Below are 12,037 nucleotides of genomic sequence, written 5' to 3' on the forward strand. Positions count from 1 at the left end.
ATTGAAATTTGTTCTCATTTCTTTTGAACTCACACTTTTCTGGTGGGTTTGTTGTTGTTTAGATCTTGTCAGGGTGTTTGAGATGTGGAATCTTGATTAGTTGTTGTGTTTTTGGTTCTAGCAATGAGTTTTGTGGTTGTTTTAAAGCAGTTAGGATCTTATCATCAAATTGTTATATTGATTTATAGTATAATATGGTAAATTTCATACCGCTATTTATTAGTTTCGAAAGTACTACCAGATATCTATTTAGAGAATTAGGAAGTATCTTAATCGTAATGCTAATCTTAATCATGCGATACTAGCTTCCTAATGATGGATCTGATATGGACTTGGGGGCATTTTGGTCTCATTCATGATGTTATGAGTTGCATTGCTCTTGTTAGTTGCCTTGATTCTTCGGTGTCATTGAGATCACATCATGATGCTTTTGGTATAGTTAGCTTGAATTGCATTAAATTTTATGATTCACTAGTTTCCACTACATTAAAAAAAAAACAATTTTTAGGGTGTTGAACCAAAGTGAGTTCATGGTGGGTGTAGAAGCATCTTCATATTTAAAACCAAGGACCTTTACATATTCAATTATCTGGTTATGATGGGTTAATATTAGCTAAGGTTTTATAAGATGATTGCACTTGTATCGAAGTTTTGAATTATTGTGAATTATAGATCTATGGCTAGATTTATCAGATCTTTTTTTCTTCAAAATTTTCTATTTGAGATGCAGTTTGTGTTGATCTGATTCTCTTTCTTCTTTTGCAGTTTTAAAACTTGTATGGATGTAGGCACTCTCTCCAAGACGTTCTTATGAGAGCCACAGATGTCATGATTGCTAGTAAGGTTGTTGTTGTTTGTGGTTTTGGAGATGTTGGCAAGGATTGTGCTGCAGCCTTCAAAGTTGCTGGAGCTAGGGTCATTGTTACAAAGATTGATCCTATTTATGCCCTGCAAGCACTTATGGATGGCCTTCCTATTCTCACCCTTGATGATGTAGCTAGCACTGTTGATATCTTTATGACGACCACTAGCAACAAGGACATCATCATGGTAGATCACATGAGGAAGATGAGGAACAATTCCATTGTTTGTAACATCGGTCACTTTGACAACGAGACTGGTATGCAAGGCCTTCAAACTTTCCATGGTGTTAAGAATATTACCATCAAGCCTCAGACTGATAAGTGGGTGTTCCCTGACACCAACAGTGGCATCATTTTTCTTGCAAAGGGACATCTGATGAACTTTGGTTGTGCAACTGACCACCCAAGTTTTGTCATGTCTTGCTCCTTTACAAACCAGGTAAATATTTATAATGCCCTGCAACCATTGCTTGCACATACTAGATTTCTCAAGCATATCAATCCCTTGATTATATTGTTGCATATGATCCATTTCTACATAAGTTGATGTTCCATATATGGTCCATAATCTCTACTTTTTGTTGCAGGTCATTTCTCAGTTAGAGCTTCGGAATGAGAAGAAATCAGGGAAGTATGAGAAGAAAGTCTATGTGCTGCCTAAGCATCTAGATGAGAAGGTGGTTGCTCTACACTTGCCCAAGTTGGGTTCCAACCTAACAAATCTTTCTCCTGGTTAGGCACAGTATATCAATGTTCCTGTTGAGGGACCTTACAAGCCTACTCACTACCGATACTGAAAATATATGACATTTGGGATGGATTTTTGGATGAGTAGCAAATGTCCTCATTGTTTGCAAATAAAAGAAACTGTAGCATTTTTTTTTGGTAGCTCCGTTGTTTTAAGGGACCTTACAAGCCTCCTGACTACATACTGAAGAGATGACATTTTGGGTGAGACCTGCTCAGTAAGTATCAAGTAGAAATTCTCCTCGAAATATAAATATCTGGCCTCTCTTTGTCGGCATCTCCATTGTTTGGGTAGAATTATAATAAATTTTGCTATCACTTGTATGCGTGGCTGTTGAATTTCTTGTAGAATCACATAAGCATCTCATTTTAAGGAAGCATGGGCTGCAACACCCAAGCAACAAAAACCCATGCACCTTTCACCGAGACCTATTTGTAAAGATTTTATAAGGATTATAAATCATGTGACAGTTTTTTTTTGTTTTTTGTTTTTGTTGTTGTGTTAATCAATGGCTATAAATGTAGTTTTCAGGATTGCCATTTCATGTAATTCTTGAAGTGTGCTAGCTCAATGGAAGAGCGTTTGCCTTACAAGCAAGGTGTTGGTAGTTCGATTCCATTGTGCGCTTACATGAATTAATCAACGATTTTGTAGTTTATTTTGCAGAATCACATCAAGCATCTCATTTTAAGGAAGCATGGGCTTGCAACACCCAAGAAACAAAAACCCATGCACCTTTCTCGAGATCTATTTGTAAAGATTTTATAAGGATTATAAATCATGTGTCAGTTTTTTTTTTTTTTTTCGTTGTTGTGTTAATCAATGGCTATAAATGTAGTTTTTAGGATTTCCATTTCATGTAATTCTTAAAGTGTGCTAGCTCAATGGAAGAGCGTTTTCCTTACGAGCAAGGTGTTGGTAGTTCGATTCCACTATGCGCTTACATGAATTAATCAACAATTTTGTAGTTTATTTTTAATTAAATGTTTTTTATATAAATTTATTTCAATGGTGAGATATTTTTGGATTCATTGTTTTATATTGTCTCTATAGAGACAATAGCTAGTATTAAAGACACATTGTCTCTAATCCGAGTGTCGTCTCTAGAGAGACAAAAATGAAATTGTCTCAAGAGAAACAAAAATGAAATTGTCTCCTAAGATACAATAATATTTAAGACAATAATTTTTGAGACACTAGCTTAAAGACAATATTTAAGACAATACACAAGTTTTCTTTTGTCTCATGTTAAGAAAATTTACCCAAAATTTTTCCTAAAACCCCCCTTTATGTAGTAGTGTGTGAAGAATCTGGATGATTTTTATTTTTGATTAGCTACGGTGGATGTGTCTCACCACCGAAACCAATCTTGCTAAGCTAGGGTGGATGTTTTTCACCACAAAAACTAATGCTCACAAGGGTTTCACACCCTCTATTCAAAGGCTTCAAGAGCTCTCCAAAATTTAGAGAAAAATAATCCTTGCTAAGTAATATCTACTTCTCTTTTTATCATTAGAATACAATGGGTATATACCATAGCTCACCACAATACCATGGGTCTATATTTTATAACCTTTTCCCATTTGATCCCCCTTTATTTTACCTTTTCACATTTTATTTTTCTTTTGTTTTTCAACTCAATTAAATATAAAGTGACTTTATAAAATTTTCCTTTCTCCTTCTCCAATATTCACTTAATAACGCATTTTTAATTTACTTATTCAATGACACCTTTACATGATGCTTGCTTTACGCAAATGTCATTCATACAATTAAATTAATTGAACCCCTTTTTATAGACTATAACCCAAAAGAGTAAAATAGGCTATTAAGTAGTGATCATTTGGAAAGGGACATTATAGGTAAACCCATTGGTAAGACCGTATGATGAAATAAATAAAAATTATCATCACTTATACCTGATGAGCATGCATCAATTTAAGACTATCTTTCCAAGCTAGAACATCATTTTTAAGTATTTCCTTCTATCTTTAGTTTACTTCACTAAGAGATGAGTTTGAAACTCCATCTTTTAATATTTTTTTTGGCATCTCATTAAGGAACAATCTAAGTTTATGTAGTTGGATTTGGATGCTTTGTATGCCTCTAATAATCAAGCTCCTATGACTCAAACCTAAAAAATGTGAGTTACAGAAGAAAGATTTTGATTAAATTATGGGTCCTCCCTCCAAACCTTAATAGAAACAAAATGTTTTCCTCAATCTTCTAAGTTTGGTAATTCTTCCTCCAGGAGTAGAAGTCAAGTGGAACCTACATTTTTTTTGTGTTCTTAGACATGTTGAATCCAAACATTGGTTGAAATTAGAAGCCTTGAATGAAGCCATGTAATTGATCCGGATTTAAACAGGAACGCAATAGATTACAGAGATAACCATAAATACAGAGATGCGATAACCATAAAAACAGAGATGCAGCGGAAATAATACTTCATTTCATTACTGTAAATACTGAAATATGTTTACAAACAGAAATGGAAAGAAACCAGCTAGGGCGATGGTAGCTTATCTCTGAGAAGAGATGTGGCGGCTACATGCCTCTGAACTGTTCCGAACTGTGTTACAATGAGGCTCGAAGGCCTATTTATTGTTGAGAAACAATGGAAAACCCTTCACATCCTGAAACCTAACCCTAGAAGATGAAACGCCAAATTGTGGGCCCCGTTTGGGTAAATTGGTACATCAATTTCCCGGGGTCGTAACTTTGGCATACGATCTCCGTTTGACGCGTACGATAGCTCGTTAGAAAGATCTATCCGAGTACTACCACTTTGGGAGGCAACATTGGTCTACGACCCATGTTGCCCCAGAATCCCAAAAAAACGTCGTTTAGGGCCTCAAAACGGCTCCGGAAGTTCGGGACCCGAAAAAACTGCTAAAAATAGTAAACTGTGCTACAATTTAGGAAACTGAAAAGACTGAAAGAGACAGTTGTGGGGTCCAAATGGGTTGGTGGGTGGCCACCAACATCCACCTGGATCATTCCTCCCCCCTTAGGAAGCAATGGTCCCCATTGCGTTGAGTTCCTCCATCTGCTGAACTTGTCCTGCAATCTGTGATGTGTCCAGTGATGGTGGAAAGCATGGTCGACGATGGTCCACATTGAATACTCGGTGCAAGCGAAGGAATGGAGGAATGTTGTGCTTCAAAGCATTGTTGCCCATAGCCTTGGTACTGTTGTGAGGACCATGTCGGAGTGGTCGGAGCTTCTGATGGGCTCTTGTAATGCATTCTTTCTGCAGATGTAACCAAACTCTGTTGCCCACTTGAAGCTTGTGTGGTACTCCTGTGGGTGAGGAGAAGTTGTTCCTGTGTTCTGTCATGACTGTATTCCTTTGCTGCTGCTGCTGCGTAGAGGAACCCTTTGCAGGGGTCATGGATGTAGCAACAATCTTCCCCTTACTTTTGGAGTGAACCAGACAGATGAATTTCCTGGTCTGTGAGATGAGCTTGCTGCCTTTTTTGGTAGTGATCAAAGATGTGGCAGTAGGTGGGGCTACCTCTGGTATTCTGTATAATGAATTATTCAAAGAAACAATGACAGTGCGAGGCCTGGACTCATACACAGCATGTCGCCTCCACAAGTATGGCTGGCCTAACAATACATCACAAACATCCAGAGGTGTAACATCACACAATACCTCGTCTGTGAATGGTTTGATGCTGTAGGGAAGGCGGCACTGTTGGCGAACTTTGAGATCTCGTCCTTCATGAAGCCACCCGATACTGTACGGCTGTGGGTGAGGTGTAGTCGGTAGGCCCAACCGCTTCACGACCTCTGCTGAAATGAGGTTCTTTTGGCTACCACTGTCGACAATGAATCGCAGTGGTGAACCCTTCACCCACATCTGTGAGTGGAAAAGACGCTCGCCTTCCTCTGGATTTTCGGGCTCATATTTTTGGATCTTGGCGGTGGCAACAATGGCGCTGGGATCCGCATCAATGATCTGCTTCCCTTTGCCATTCCCTTTGTCGAGTTCTGGCTCAGGGTCGGAACATGCATCTGATTCGGAAGCCTTCAACTCCGCCACGAGCGACTGCTTGGTCCGACACTCACTTGTGTTATGAGTGGGACTCTTGTGGAACTCACACCACTTTCCTGTGTCCTTCTTCGGCTTCGTGGTGTTGTTCTTTTCTTGCGGCTTCGACGGGTTGTCTTGGGTCACCCCGCCTTGGCTTTGTCCTTTGGGCTTCGGATTTGCAGATCCAAAGTCTCGCTTCTTCTGTTTGAACTTTTGCTCGATTTTGACAGCGTATCGGTATGCTGTGCCGAGTGAGGAGATGTTCAAGAACACCATCTCTTCCTGGATGTATTTGTGCAGGCAGCCGCGGTATTTGAGTACCAGATGCAGCTCAGAATCTTTGATACCCAACTGTGTGCGAAGGGTATGAAAAATGTTTGTGAACTCTGGCACATCTTGGTCTCGTCCCTGTCGCAGTGTGGTCCATTTGATGTATTTGTCCTCATAGCTTCCGACAGGGTAGTACTGCTCCTTGATGGCATCCCGGAAGTCATTCCAAGTGGGTGCGGCTGAAAATAGTGAGCCTGTACTTTCATCCTTCTGCTCGCAGTAGGTTTCCCACCAGTCCTTGACGTGGGGGGCTGCTTTGAGAAGAGCGAAAACAATCTTTTCCCGACTTGAAAATTCATGAACAGAAAAATACCCATCTAGCAGATTTAACCATTTATCTACGGCATCTGCGTCTATTTTACCCTCGAATATGGGGATTTCAAAATTCACTTGTACCTTAAAGGGTGTGGCATTTCCAGAGTCGCTGTTGGAAGCCGATGCGTCGCCTCTGGGTAGCCGCTGAAGGATCTGCGCAAAGCTATCCATCATCGTGTTCCTTTGCCGCTCGAGCGCTTCTTCGAGCAAGATTTTGATAGGATCTCCTGCCCCCTCGTCTTTCTTCTCATCCGCCATGGGAGGCCGTCGGGATTTTCGAGGCTGGTCTTGCAAAGGTTCGACCAGTTCAAGCCCTAACTCCTTATATCCCGACCTCGTTGGGGACATGCAAAGAAAAACAGAGAAAAAGCAGACCGCTCTGATACCACTGATCCGGATTTAAACAGGAACGCAATAGATTACAGAGATAACCATAAATACAGAGATGCGATAACCATAAAAACAGAGATGCAGCGGAAATAATACTTCATTTCATTACTGTAAATACTGAAATATGTTTACAAACAGAAATGGAAAGAAACCAGCTAGGGCGATGGTAGCTTATCTCTGAGAAGAGATGTGGCGGCTACATGCCTCTGAACTGTTCCGAACTGTGTTACAATGAGGCTCGAAGGCCTATTTATTGTTGAGAAACAATGGAAAACCCTTCACATCCTGAAACCTAACCCTAGAAGATGAAACGCCAAATTGTGGGCCCCGTTTGGGTAAATTGGTACATCAATTTCCCGGGTCGTAACTTTGGCATACGATCTCCGTTTGACGCGTACGATAGCTCGTTAGAAAGATCTATCCGAGTACTACCACTTTGGGAGGCAACATTGGTCTACGACCCATGTTGCCCCAGAATCCCAAAAAAACGTCGTTTAGGGCCTCAAAACGGCTCCGGAAGTTCGGGACCCGAAAAAACTGCTAAAAATAGTAAACTGTGCTACAATTTAGGAAACTGAAAAGACTGAAAGAGACAGTTGTGGGGGTCCAAATGGGTTGGTGGGTGGCCACCAACATCCACCTGGATCAGTAATAACATAAAATTCCACTGCTCAACCCTTCATCATATGGTAAAGGAAATGATTTATTTATTTAATATTTTTATATATAATTAGATAGCTATATACTTAATTATGATGTGTTTTACCATATGATTACTTCTCATGAGTTGTTTCCATCCACATTTCATTGTATTATTTTACAAATTATATGTTGAGACTGTTAACAAATTAATGTTTTAGGATTAGGCATTGTGAAGTTAGATGATGGGTGCATCAATGATGTTTTCCTTGTTCCTAACATCTCTTTAAGTATCATCTCTATTTATTAGATCTGTCATTATATTGATGGAAAATGGTAGACATTTCTCTTAATGATGTAGTCCTTTGAGAATTATAGAACCTATATATTAATGTTTCTTTTGGAGGAGTTGATCATAATTACAAATTGTATAATTTTTTCTATTTTGAGTCCTCTTTTGATTCCTATTTCATTACATATGCTAATCCATTGAGTAGACTAATTTGCATGAAATATTTGGGCATATGAACTAAAAACATTTGTAGCAATTGAACACATAAAATTTTGGTGTTTGTTATTCCTAACATTTCTCACACTAGTGGAGTTTTCCAAATTTGTGTTCCTAGTAAAAGAATATTAAGATTTTTTATTAAAGGTAAGTCCTTCTGTGCTACCACACCTCTTTAGTTGGTACATAGTGATCTCACTCATTTCCAACTCATCCATGTTTAAGTACTAGGTATGCACTCACTCTTATTTCTGACTTCTCATGTCAATCTTGGCTGTACTTTCTTAACTACAAGAATGAGTTCATTGCTACTTTTAAGACCTCCAAGGCTTTTGTTGAGAATCAATCCTCACTTTCTATCAAGAAACTATGCATATATAATGGGAAGGGATATGTTAATCAAGCATTTCAGTATTTTGTTAGAGAACATGAAATCCAATGTTAGAAATCTATTCCCTACACCCATCAATAAAATGGTGCTACGAGAAAATTAATGAGATGAAAAACTACATGGTTTAGTGCAAGAACATTACACCATCTTTCTAGGTTGAAGTACTGAATTGTCCCAACTACATTGAGAATCAAATACCTCATAAGGAAGTGTTTCATATGATTCTAATTAAAGGAATCTTAAAGCCATGTTAACCTTGATGTATTTACATTTAGAGTATTTGGTAATACAATGTTAGCCTTAATTCCAAATGAAAAACACAAAGTTATGGAGAAAAAGAGCTAACGAATACTATTCATTGGTTATTATAAGGATATGGAGGCATGTAATTTATTGATATTATTTCAAAAGATGTCTTGATTTGAAGGGTTGTTTGTTTTAATGAATACTTCAACCCCACATTATCTTCTTCTACTAACACAAATTCTTGTGGTGAGAAAATTGATTTAGAGAATGAAAATATGGTGAATAATTTGAAGATGTAAATGAGCTAGAAGAAAATGTGCCATCAGCACCAAGAGAATATCAATAGATTGAATGAGAAAAACTTGATTAGGAACAACATCTGAGGAGGATATTTTGTGAATGAAAGAGGCCTTACAAGTATTCAAGTCCATTAATTTTAGCTTCTTACCTCTAAACCTCATCATATTTATTCAGAAACCAATGGTGTATCTTTTTTAGTCATACCATTTCAAATGATCCATAATAATTTTATAATGTTGATGGAATACTTGAATGTGATGCTTCCATGCGAGAGAAGTATTCTTTCTTGGTGAAAATTCATACATGAGAGCTCAATCCTCTTGCTAAGAGAAAAAACATATTTGACTATAAATGGGTGTACATAAAAAAATATGTTGTAAATGGCTTTGTTGACAAGTATAAGGCATGTCATGTAGCCAAGGGATTTTCATAACTTGAAGAGATTTATTATTTTGATACCATTTCCCCTATTGATAAGATGAATTATATACACCTTATGTTTTCCCTTGTTGCTTGACAAGTCTAATTAGTCTACCAAAAGGATGTGAAGAGCACCATTTTGCTTGGAGATTTATATGAGGAAATCTACGTGGAGTAGCCTCCTAGTATAATATATTATTTTCCTCTTGTTTGTAGGCTTAAAAGTTCATTGTTACATAGAGTCAAAAAATATGCTTGAACATGGTATGACAAGATGGAAATTTTTTATTTTTTATTTTTTTTCTATTATTTTACAGTTTAATCATCATTACTTTGATCCCACATTTACACTGAAAGGTAGGGCACTAATCTCTTGATTTTGGTTTTATATGCGGATTATTTAATTCTCAAGTAGGGAACTAATATCTTGATTTTGGTTTTATATGTGGATTATTTAATTCTCACGAGATTATCCAACTATGATTCAAATTTCTCAGGGAGAATTTTTGGGATGGTTTGATATGACAAATCTAGGACTTTTGCATTATTTTATTGGTCTACAAGTTCTCCAATCTTCACAATCTAGTTCCATTTTTTAGCAGAAGTGTGCACTTGATTTAATTTAGCTACTTGGCATGCATTATTCTTCTAGTTTCTCTTCGCCACATGTTAATCCTTAGTTGTATAAACAACTAGTTTGGAATGTAATATATTTTACTCACATGTTTTGACATCTATTTTACAGTTTGGTTTGTCTCTAGATATCTCAATATGCTCACGAGGGTCACTAGAAGATAGTAAATTTTATGTAACCAAATAAAAATAAAAAAACAATATATCAGTGACTTGAAAATAATCCTCTTCGAGGGGGAAACCACCTTTTACATTACATAAATGAAAAATTCTTGGATGATTCAAATGACAAGAGCTAATTGGTATACATAGGAGTCTAAGGGGTTTGGTGAAGTAAAATTATAGGCGCGGACACGAATGAATTCCTCTAGCCCAATAATGGGTCTAGCAACAACAAATACATTCTATGGAAGATTTCCTTAGGTTAGAATCAATCAAGAGGGCCTACCTCTTGGTCGCTTATCCTGCTTGATCATGTCCTCACTTACTTGCTCCAACAATCTCTCGTTTCCTTCTTCAAGTTCCTGAAACAAGTAAACAAGAACATCACACAAACATAATAATAGACAAATTGCAATTCAACCTACTTAATGAGTCAAGAAGAATTAAGACACGAATATGTAATATTACAAAACATGTAGGAAGTAAATCAATAGTTGCATATATTAATATTCAAAGAGAGATTACCACCATTCGTCTTGATGTCACCGTCTTCCTCTAACAAGACTGGGTTCCCACACACTTCTGCTAGCACTCCATGATGGCTTCAAGCAACAATATTTTAAAGAATCTTCCCATTAGGCTTCACTCCAAACCAAACACACTTCTCCCTCACACAACTAGATGGCTACAACTAGTAATAGCTTGCTTGACTAAAATAGTATATTCATACTTAGCCAAAACTCTAATTTTGATTTCCACACTAGTCACTAATTTGTGCTTAGGAAGAAGGGAAGCTTATATAGGAAGGATGGATGGGAGATGGATCCTCTTCTCATGGGATAAGGACTTATCCCTTGAGGTAGTTCCATCATTATAGGGGAAAGGAGCCCAAATTGTCATCCTTGACCCCATCTGGCCAAACCATTTACCAAACTTCCGTTACGGAGCTTCTAGAGATGGAAGCTTCAGCTCTAATTTAAAAAAGTTTCCATAACAGGACTGGCTCGGCTAGATCATAGCTCAGTTGAACTGATCGGCGTGGGGAATAGTGCTAATATCTACACATCCGTGTGGAGAATACAAAGGTCATTAGTGCCAGCCTTGTGAATTAGGAAAAACGGTAGTTTCAGGGGAAATGGTGCAAAAGGGAAATGATCTGCTCATGAAGAGGGACATAATGGGAGTTTTTCCATGAAGGCAAAGCATGCAGGGATCACTATAGAGATCCTCCAGGATGAAGGAATGGGGAGTAGAGGGGTAGTGACAGAATGTTGTGTAACAGGTGCCCCCTAAAGCATGAAGGCCAAACCAGAGTGAGTGATGAAATGCTTTATGAATCAGTGCGGGGAACTAGTTACCATTGGAAAACCTGCAAGGAAGTATAGATACATATATATAAACTGAGATCTCTATCAAATGATACATGAATCATGGCATGGATGCAACCATCCATAGAATGATCATGTAAATGGATCCAAGCATGGTCGTAGCCATCCATCAAGGAGGATCATAATGAAACCAAGGTATGGTCGCAACCATCCAATAATGAGAAGCATAACATATGATAACTCATGGTCTGGTCGCAGCCAGCCATCTGAAAGAGACATGCATATCATCATAACCATGTCACACCACTTCGCAACTTGAACTTTCATGATCTGAGTCTAGGGTCTTGTGCTCCAACTCGATCCGATCAAAGTACAGATTCTAACTTGTGAATAGATGTGTTGATGTCGAACATGCTAGAAAGTCGCTTGATTACTAGTCAATTATGTAAACAATTAACAAGCGCGAGAGGGAACAACGATAATAACAATGGCCCTCAAGGTACTATCAGAACAATTCACAAAATGTGAATACAGGAACTGAAGTCAAACACCCATGAAATCACTAGATCGAAAGCCAATGATGTGAACTTGTCATCGAGTCCAAAGAACTTGCCATTAAGGCATGTAAGCTCTAAGGTACTGGAAGGGAGTCTCTTGATCAACTTCCCAGATAATGAGTTGGTGTCAATAGAAAGTGGTCGTTTCGAAGGAGGGCCATAATGAAT

The 12,037-nt window shown here is 38.0% G+C and overlaps 1 pseudogene; it reads left to right on the forward strand.

Moving 5' to 3' along the window:
• Positions 1-777: 777 nt before the first annotated feature.
• LOC149262931 (adenosylhomocysteinase 2 pseudogene) lies at positions 778-1,660 on the forward strand (annotated as a pseudogene).
• The last annotated feature ends 10,377 nt before the right edge of the window (positions 1,661-12,037 follow it).

This window comes from Pinus tabuliformis, chromosome 6 (assembly GCF_031772625.1).
Source record: "Pinus tabuliformis cultivar Carrire ecotype Pingquan chromosome 6, CPIR1, whole genome shotgun sequence".
Taxonomy (NCBI): Eukaryota; Viridiplantae; Streptophyta; class Pinopsida; order Pinales; family Pinaceae; genus Pinus; species Pinus tabuliformis.